This window comes from Haemaphysalis longicornis, unplaced genomic scaffold, assembly GCF_048455015.1.
Source record: "Haemaphysalis longicornis isolate Haplotype H1 unplaced genomic scaffold, Haemaphysalis longicornis Haplotype H1 scaffold_5, whole genome shotgun sequence".
NCBI lineage: Eukaryota > Metazoa > Arthropoda > Arachnida > Ixodida > Ixodidae > Haemaphysalis > Haemaphysalis longicornis.
In genome coordinates this window covers 43683415-43691131 of record NW_027526385.1, presented here as the reverse complement: position 1 = coordinate 43691131, position 7717 = coordinate 43683415, and positions in this window count along the sequence as shown.

Below are 7717 nucleotides of genomic sequence, written 5' to 3'. Positions count from 1 at the left end.
GTGCTACTAGGGGGGTGCTACTGGACGCGTGAATACTGGGTATAATTTGCTTTTGTAGAGTGAAATTCACAAGTAGGTTCATGCCGGGACTTTATTACAGTAAATATAAAAAGTAAATCCATTCGTAAAGAATTAAACATAGCAGTTGTCCGCCGGCAGCACATCGAACGCGTACGCTCGCATCGATCGTCTGCGCAGGTAGCAGACGACACCAAACAACTCGATTTATAGCCGTTTCCCTACAGCTCAAACGGGCAGATTTGCAACAAAACGTTCCTAGCAAGGTACGGAAATGCCAGACACGAGTAGCATTTTTTTTTAAGGGTTAATTACTACCCAACATCGGAACAGCGACAGCCTGCCGCGGCGGCGCCTTTCGAAGATGGCGCAGCAGCGCCACCTGGTGTTTTCTACACAGAAGAGCACGCCCCTTCCTCGCCGTTCGCGCCACTAGATCATTCTAGTTCACTATAGTGCGCATTTTGCGATATCTCAAAATGGCGTCGCTTGAGTAGAACGACCGGCCTTGCCAGTTTTCCCGAGAAGGCACCTTCTCGGCCGCTGATTGGCTAGAGCGGGCGCGCGCGGTTTGAGTTCGCCATACGACCCCTCCCATTGGTCGGCGCGACTGCTGTCATGGCGGTCGCCATCATGGCGTCTGCTACGCGCGTCTGACGGAGTCCGCTCTTCTGGCGCAGCGCTCGCTTAGAGCAGTTTTTTTTTTACAGTTTCTTCTAATTCTTCCATCGCGTACTTTCGTGAATGATGCCAGGAGACGTACGTTTGAAGAAGACGACCCTTCATGCGCACGGGAAGCGAAAGCGTCGTCCGCCTATCCCAAGGTCGCGTGGTGCGACTTCGGGCCGCTCGACTCCGCCGGATGAGAATCGTTCGCCGCCTCGTATTGCCTCGCCTGCCCCATCGCCTGACCAACCACCTCCGAAATCCATACCTGGTCCAAGCACGTCCTGCCGGCTTGACACGAGGTATTACACGGCGGAGGAGATCGCCGCGCGTACGGAACACGCGGACGAGGTCAAGCGCGGAACGGAGACTAAGTCAGCAACGCAGCGGAAATTCGACCTCCTTGAAGTGGATTTGGCGCACTCAGAGGAAGAATCCGGCACAGATTTTGTCTTAGTGGATTTTGCAATGCTGAAGGACCTTTTCGCGCACGTCAGGTGCGGCAAGTGCGGGCTGGCGGCGCCGGATTTGAGGAAGCCTGACCGGCAGTACGGCCTCGCCGTGAAGCTCGAGGTGACGTGCTCGATTTGTGAACACCGTGTGGAACGTTTTTCCTCGCCAAGGACCGAAGGATCTGGCAATATCACTCTTTTTGAAGTGAATATGAGGGCTTTGAAAAGTATTCAAAGCATGGGGAAGGGGGTGACTGCTCTTTCAGATTTTTGTGCTGGTATGAACTTGTCCCACAGAGGCCTGCACCACAAGACATTCCAAGCGCACTTGAGGAAAGTGGTTCAGGTTTGCGAGGACACTGCAGCAGCCTCTGAAGCTGATAGTGTGCGTGCCATCAAGGACTTGTACACCTTGGTCAGCCGCCAAACAACATAGATGATATGTTTGATGGCACGTGGATGACAAAGGGACGGTTGTCACACATTGGAGTGGGCTGCATCATTGGAGTGTACACCGGCTTGGTGATTGATCATGTAGTCCTCTCTAACTTTTGCTTAGGTTGCACCATCAGACCCAAAGCTTCAGATGAGGGCTACGAAGATTGGCTGGCAGACCATGAGTGTCAGCGAAACATTGACTGTGGTGCAGGACGCATGGAGGCAGAGGCAGCCCTGATAGTGTTCAAGCGCTCGCTCTCCAAGAATGGGCTGCAGTACACAACCGTGATGTCCGATGGAGATAGCCGCACCATGCACGGCTTGAAGGAAAAAGGCGTCTATGGGTTTATCCCCTGAGGCCAAGAAAGTTTGCCTTCCAGCTACATTTATTTTCCCCAAAAGACTCTTTTGAGGGCCAACAACATGATGCATTTGCGGAAAACGCACTGCGCAGTGTCCCACCCCTGTATCCTCTCAAACTTCCAGCATAAAAACCGCGAATGAAATAGCCTCACCAAAGAACAAAAAAGGGGGGCACCTAAAGCAAGTTTCACCCTCACACTTTTGCCGTACACAATATTCTGGGTACCACAGTGCACTGTAATAGATGATGGCACTTCACGAAGGACTGTTGCAGTTTTCACGACGCCAGCAAGACACCACCAGATTTCACAACGCTAACAAAATGCCAACAGATTCGAAGTCGATAAATTTTGCTAAATTCCTGTTGGGGTCCGTTACTTGGCCTCCAGTTCTAGTTGACATTTTTGGAATCCAAAGACAGATTTGAAAATGGGAAGAACATGTCTTTGTTACTGGGAAATTTTGAAGCTACACTACTGATGGTTCATCTCATAACACATGGCCAAACTTCAAATGCAGTTTTCTCAGTTTCATATTTTTGGTCACTTCCCTCAGCCTTACGCAGCTTTTTGGAAACTTATTTTTGCTTCATAAGGTCAATCTTGGTACCATTTTTTTCAGTACAGCCTGAGGCAGCCGATGACATTCTTAGTTTTTCTGTTTAGGCTACGCATAAATGATGACTTGCAGTTATTTTGATGAGCCAAAATATCCAATACTGCCATTTTTTGTACTTGATATATTTTTTTAGGATGCCGTGACTTTAGAGAAAAACGAAGAATGTCATCGGGTATGGGAACTCTCTGGCTATCCATTCATGTAATTAAAAGCGACAAAATGCAATGCGAAAGTTCATTAAAGCTGCGTAAGAAATTACCTAATTGCGGTTTAGACTTTGTATGATAACTTTTGAACTAACAGCACCAGCTCAAATATAATTGCATATTTGAAATCTACAGAGAAAAGCACATCAGTGTGCAAATTTTCATAAGTTTCTACCCATAAATAAAAAAGTTAGTTTTAAGACCCTCGTCCCCCCTTAAAAGCACCGAAGCAAACACGGCAAAAACAACGGAAGGATACATAGTCCAATGCGCCAGCTCATTCCAGTAACGAGGGGAACGTTCAGTGGTGCGCCACCCGTCCAGCTGTCCGGTCCTTATACTGTGCAGTCACCGCGTGTTCTCCACAGGCACATATAGCAACAGCCTCCGTGCTTGCCATGTCCAACGCACTTGCCATGCAATACTTTCTTCTCCGTGCGGCATTCATTCGCTCATTAATCCTGGGGCTCTTCAATTTATCTTGGACTCACCACTGGGAGTAGTACGATTTTTTACGCCAAAGAATATACGCGAAAAGTGGCTTCCCTATTGCTTTTTGGTGAGGCCACAGCGATTCCGGGACTAATTATCGAAGAGCCCCGTTGACTGACCGGCTTCAAGCTTGTGGAAAACCCACCCACAAGCTCCAACAGAACTAGACACAATTTTACGAGGCGAGACTCATATAACACTTGCACTGAAACAGCAGGAACTTGAGAAAAGGACAAATAAGAATGTGGCACGTTCCCCATGTGGCTCTCAGCAACAGTGGGACGTTATCCAAATCATACGAAATATCATGAATATGGTCGCCAGTTTTCTTGAGCATTGATTGATTTGATTGTACGGTTTAACACGCCGACGCAATGCAGGCGATGAGGCGCGCCGTAGTGGAGGGCTCCGGATTAATTTTGACCACCTGGGGATCTTTAACGTGCGCCGAAATCTTGTACACACGGGCGTTTTTGCTTTTCGCCTCCATCAGAAAAGCGGCCGCCGCGGCCGGGAATCGAACCTGCGACCTTGGGCTCAGCAGCGCAACGCCTTAGCCACTGAGCCACCGCGGCGGGTTTTTCTTGAGCATTGCAGCGACGAGAGTTCAGCTGGACTCAAGTTGCCCACTTCTAGATGGATATCAGCTTGAGCTTACGAACCATCACCGAAAGTCAGCACACAATCCTTGACCATGCCTCGGGCGATACAGTTAAACACCACTGGAGAAGCGTATCAGTGTGGGCTTGTCACACTTTCTTGTCCTGTTCCAGCGCTGTTTTTGTAGCTTCATTTGAACACCAATTGTTTGTTACAAGTTCCCATTTCTAAAGTGTTACCATTGGGTTTAAATATGTATTAGTGAAATCTTGCGCATAAAACTGACTGCTAAACATTACTTTCTGAAGCTTTTCTAGCAAAAAACAAGACTAAGTATCAAAATGGATGCAATTCTGCAAATTTGCATCACCAAGGTATGAAGCCCAGGAAAAAGGGGTGAAGAGTTCGTCCTTTATGAAAGGGTGACATCGATTGGGAAGTGTAGTGTGGCAACCAGTGCAAGATTGTCATTGCTATCAGAAGTTGAGAGAAGTACTTAAAGTACCTGTCTATGAGCCTCATGCAGGGCAAAGACTTCCGCTAAAATTCAATTTTCCACCTTGAGACTCCTCCAGGCACACCACTTTCTCCTCTCCCAGTGACGAACTTGACTGGCGACTTTTTTGGCTCACTGTTCTGTATATATGCTCTCCCTTTCCCGCCCGTCTGTATTGCCGATTCCCCACACCAGCAACCGTTCCGGTGTCCACCATTAGGTGAGAAACCACGCTTGCTGGTGGCCTTTCTTATTGGATTGTAACCATTCATTTATTAGTTAAGGCAGTCACAAATTACTACTGCAGCGACATCATCGGTGAGGTAATACAAACATGCCAGCATTCGAGCAATGCATTGCAGCCTTTTGTCAGTGACTGCACAAACCACACTGCCTGCGACATCACAGGGGTAGAAAATCTGCATTAACGTGGCATGGCTGCCACTCTGATGTGGCAGTCTTTGTGCTGCAGGGTTTGGTTTATTCCAAACAGCGCTGTGGGTCTGTTAACAGGGGAAGAACAACATATTGCGCAAGTAGCGATGCCAAAATGACTTTATTGTGTAAAACACTAAAATGTACACAAACTCTGGACGAACAAGTGTCACTGATGTGTGGGGCAGCCTCGGGCGATAAGCAAACACAATACCAAACTTTTTTGCAGACGATTGTTTAATTTACGCCCCTGTAACTAATGCAAACGACCAAATCAAAATTAATCGATGTCTGCAAGCCTTGCATAATTAATGCGCCCAGTGGGGAATGAAAATTAACTTCTCAAAGACAAGGTTCAGCCTTCTAACCAAGAAGAAATCTGTAGCCTCTTACGATTACAAAATTGGAAATAGCTTTCTGACCAGAACACAGCTTTAAATACCTAGGAGTGACTATTACCAACGATATGGGGCGGCACACCCATGTTGAGGAGGTGCATTCAAAAGCCCACAAAAAGTTGTTTTACTTGAGGAAAAAACTAGAACACGCTCCTAAAGATGTTTAATAACTTGCATAAGACATTTTTTCGCCCTATTTTGATGATGAAGTTGAGGTTTATTGGCGCCGCAACCTTTTGGTTATAATGCGCCAAACACAAGGTACGAAGATATCAATGCAAGTTAAAAGTTTTGCTCAAGGTATCAAATACAGAGATAATTTTTAAAAACTGTTCCGTGAGCTGAAGTAGCTAAAACTGGTGTAAAAAGCCAGTGTCTAAAAAATTCAAAAACTTTAGTCAAAGGCACCATTGGTTCATCACTAAGTAAAAGCATTGGGTGTAAGGGTATACAAAAGGTGTATAAAGCTCTAAAATGTCTCATGCGGGCCGCTTCTGAATATGGACCACTTATTAGGATATGCAGTACAGTAAGAGGTTCTCCGCAGTGCTCGCAAATGGGTTCCTCTTCCTTTTTTCAACAGGAAGCCATGTGTCAGCAGTGTGACCTATACGCAGCCGGCACAAAATAAGCTCGAAGAAACGATCTCGGTGTCTACAACTTTTCCATTCAGATACGCAAGGTTTGACTAGATGTAATTTATGTCTGGTTTGTTTATCCCATTCAGACTGCCAGTACAACTTCATTGACTTTCGTATGCCGTTTCGAACGCCCTATTTTGGAGTATGCGTCTGCCGTATGGAGCCCTCCTCAGCAGTCACCGCGTGATAAACTAGAAAAAATTCAAACGCTAGCAGTGCGCTTAATTTGCTCACGGTACTGCAGGACCGAATCTGTCACAAATTTGTTCACATCATGTAAACTAGAACTCCTGCAAGTGCACCGCGAAAAGCAAAGGTTGAAACTCCTGTTTCAAATGATAAAAGACGAAGTGAAAAGACAAAGTCGCATACATACAACCCGCCCCCAAACGGGGAGCTTGGTTGGACCACAGTAACCCAATAAGGCCTTTTTGGGATCGTCTAGACTGGTTTAAAAATTCTTTTCCTTATACCATAGAAGTGTGGAATAGACTTCCAGAGTATGCTGTTGCTAGTTCCAATGTCAAAGCGTTTGCTAGAATTGTTCTATAGAATTGTTCGCTAGAATTGTTCTACCAGCAACACGAAACCTAACGCATGTTTTGCCATTGTGTATTGTTTTCTCGTGTGTACTCCTCCCTGTAATGATCCTCAAGCGAGGGTTGCAGTATCAATAAATAAATAAAAAAACTGTACACACAAACGGTTACCAAAGACATTCACTCACGATGACAAGGAAGAGATACAGTGGACAACCAAAAACAAAGCCCCGTGTCCTTGAGGGCAGCCAAAGACGACGCAGCTGTCTTGAAGGAAAAAAACAAGTTTATTGGAGCGAAATTGTGCTCCCCTAACAACTCAAAGAATACACAGGCGGCAAAACTGCAGTCAACAAAGTGACGTGTGTAGACTGGTGTCGACGATTCGAATGCCATGGCATCTGCTCTGCAGGCTTTTATCTCTTGGCGCGAGTGTTTCCGGAACCGTCGATTTACATCCAGAACATTGTAGATCAAAGAAGATCATTCTGGGCTAGTGACGTTAGGGCGAGACAGTCTGCTTATCGGAATGTGATAGCCCATGCGGCATAAAAATAAAGAAAGGAAGACGCGCCTCACTTGAGATGCAGATAACACAGCCGGGCATGGCCAGGCAACAAAAACAAACAAACTTGTAAATGGTTCGCGGCATTACCCCCCTCTAAGAGTGCATCAACCCGATGCTAAGATAAAAGACAGTCCAAACAACAACAACAAAAAAAGTCCATCATCTTGCATAGTAAGGTTTCAAGCGAACTATGTGGACGACGTGGGGCCGCGTGCGTCCTCGTGATGTTCCGGAATCACCACCGGGGATCACCTTGTAGGCAAGTTGGCCGACACGCCGTAGAATCTGGCAGGGTTCGAAATACAGTCGCAGAAGCTTCTCAATTAGTCCGCGTCGTCGGATGGGAGTCCAAACCCAAACACTATCCCCTGGGTGGTACTCGACGTCTAAGCGTCGGAGGTTGTAGCGCCCGGCATCCACCAGCTGCTGGTCCGTTGTACGAACTCGAGCGAGCTGGCGGGACTCCTCCACACGTTGAAGGTATCCTTGGACGTCGGGGGTTGAGGTCGTCGTCTTCTACGTGCGGAAGCATGGCGTCGAGCATCGTAGTAGGCCTTCTACCGTAGACAAGCTCGAACGGCGTCATCTGCATAGTTTCCTGGATAGCCGTGTTGTACGCAAAGGTGACATACGGGAGCACTTCACCCAAGTCTTATGTTCAACATCGACGTACATTGACAGCATATCCGCGATCGTCTTGTTCAGACGTTCTGTTAGTCCGTTCGTTTGGGGGTGGTAAGCCGTCGTTCTTCGGTGATCCGTGTTGCTGTAGCGCAAGATTCCTTGC